General features: G+C 35.8%; 1 pseudogene; it reads right to left on the reverse strand.

Moving 5' to 3' along the window:
• Positions 1-1,015: 1,015 nt before the first annotated feature.
• LOC127863645 (uncharacterized) lies at positions 1,016-2,358 on the reverse strand (annotated as a pseudogene).
• Between the last annotated feature and the right edge of the window lie 250 nt (positions 2,359-2,608).

Below are 2,608 nucleotides of genomic sequence, written 5' to 3' on the forward strand. Positions count from 1 at the left end.
TAAGCAAATGCTTAATAGTCTATCATTGCATCTCTGATTCATTATATTACTCACTTACTTCTTTTCACTTAATAAACCTCTTACCTACATACATATCCTAATTGTCATCTTAGTCATTGCATGTCTAATAAAAAATACTTACAGTTTTTCAGCATTGTCATCCACAATATCTTTTGATTAGTTTCAAATATATAAATGTATACATCATACAATGCGCACATGGGTAATTATATATTTAACTTCATTTTTATTATTGTACTTTAACATTGCTCATGTGCGTCTATTCATATTCTTGAAAACTCTGGTTGCAGACATTTCGGATGTATTATTTTAATTATAATGGAAGATATGCGTTTTGTTATAAGTAGTATTATTATACACACTTGAGCTCTGTCTGAGGGTGCTTTTGAGAGACCTTTTACCATGACATGAATTTGTTTTAACCAGGTGGTTTGTATTAACCAAAGGAATCCGGGTCCGTTCGCCCTAATTTCTGTTCACCCTAAATCCTGTTCGCCCTAAAACCTGTTCGCCCTGGGTCCGTTCGCCCTAAATTTTATTATCAAAGCAGGGAAGCAATAATTATAACGAAAATTGATAGCTTTTTAACATTTTAATATATAAATGACAATTTAAGCTACAAAATTGCGTCTTTAACGTGTAAGCGTGTATGTAACAATGCCGTCGAATGTCAGTAATTTTCTCTTATTGTTTATTATAAATATTAATGAAAACTGTATGTTACACCTTTACATTAATCAATACATATGTACATGAAACAAATACAGTGAACAGAACAACAATACAGAATATAGTATAATACAAGAACATATTATGCAACACATTTACATTATATTAATTAATGAAAACTTATGTTACAACTTTACATTAATCAATACATATGTACATGAAACAAATTCAGTGAACAGAACAACAATACAGAATATAGTATAATACAATGAACACATTATGCAACACATTTACATTAATCTTACAAATATGTACATGAAACAAATACAGTGTACAATGAACACAACACTTAACACCCGTATTATCTTTTCATTCACTTCACTCAGAGGTTCCATACAAGTGCGAAACAGCCTTCAAAAAGGTGGATGTGGACACTTCGCCATTTGAATACTTTGTCCAGTATTCTTCCAGGCGTGCATTGACGGTTGACGAACGCTGCTCACGCTCCAGGTCGGAAGACTGCACGCTGATGTCCACCATATCGGCTTCCTTGCGCAGGGCTGGTACCAGCACGTAGAAAGGCACTGCACCATAATGTGCCTGGCTGTTGAGTCGATGATGCCAGCCTGAAATCAATGCAAATATGATTTAAGATTTGCGTGTGTTATTTAACGAATTCAATAGCAAATTGAAAATAATTGTATAATAAAATAAAAATAAAATCAAGTGTATATTGCAATTACCTTCTACATCATTATTTGTTCTAATCGAACGCCTGAAGACGCTCCAATCTTCAACCCGAAAGATGGCGTTGTTTATCCATTGACGATTTACGTAGTCCACTAGCTGCGTCAGTTGGACGGGGTTTGCACGGGCCTGAAGCTGGTGGAACGTCTCGGTTATGTGTCCGGCAGGCAGGAACGGCAACGCCATCAAGCCGAATATACTGGTGGATGGCCTGGTTGGTTCGGTAGGCGGTGGCTAGGCCTAACTCTTGTACTTTCCGCCACACAGATTGCACCCAGTGAAAGACACAACCTTTTATGCTTACTAAAGGAAACACTTCGCGGATCCCTTTCCATGCAGCTGTAAGTAAAGCAAAAAATTCTAAAATGTATTTAAAGTTTAAATTATCAATGATTTGTTTGTTATAAGTTTATAACTTACTTAATACAAAATACATTTTTTTTCTTTGCTCTCACCTTTCTCAAAGTCCAGGACGACGTTTTCAACTGACAAGTTTGAAACCCTGTCACGGATGGCGCGCAGAACAGCGACATAATCGGCCTCCGTTTTCCGCGACATCAGTGCGAACACAAGTGGCAACTGCTTCAGCTTCCCGTCCTTGTGGATGAATGCATGAATGCTTAACAGCTGGCCACTGCTCTTGAACGGGTCTTTCACTACCTGAAGCAAAACAAAACACACACATGCATTTTCTGCTTATGTTTTTTAATGCATTAACCGATTGTAATACTTAAAAGAACATGTATTACGAAGTTAATATAATTATGTTCCTTTGCTTCGTACCTTGAACGTTCCGTCCATGAACCATCGTGTCGCGTTCTGTAGCAGATTCAATTGGAATTGCGTAGCGAACACGAGATGTCGTTGCTCGTCAACACGAAGATCAGCAATCAAGAAGTCGTGACACTTCAGGTAGTCCATATCGACCTGAGCGAGAATTATTGGAATTTGATCTGTTTAGTAAATTTAATATTGATGATGTTTTTATTGAGATTTAATGATGTTTATATGAATTTTAAATTTATTTGCCTATGCAGGGATCGACAAGAATACAAAAATTTAGATAATCCGACAAACAACGCAATAAGTTACACTCAAAATCTCATATTCTTAATTACTATATAATTAATTTATAAATTTAATATATACAGCGTATATATAGAATAATAAA

Source organism: Dreissena polymorpha, unplaced genomic scaffold (genome assembly GCF_020536995.1).
Source record: "Dreissena polymorpha isolate Duluth1 unplaced genomic scaffold, UMN_Dpol_1.0 chrUn022, whole genome shotgun sequence".
Classification (NCBI taxonomy): Eukaryota; Metazoa; Mollusca; class Bivalvia; order Myida; family Dreissenidae; genus Dreissena; species Dreissena polymorpha.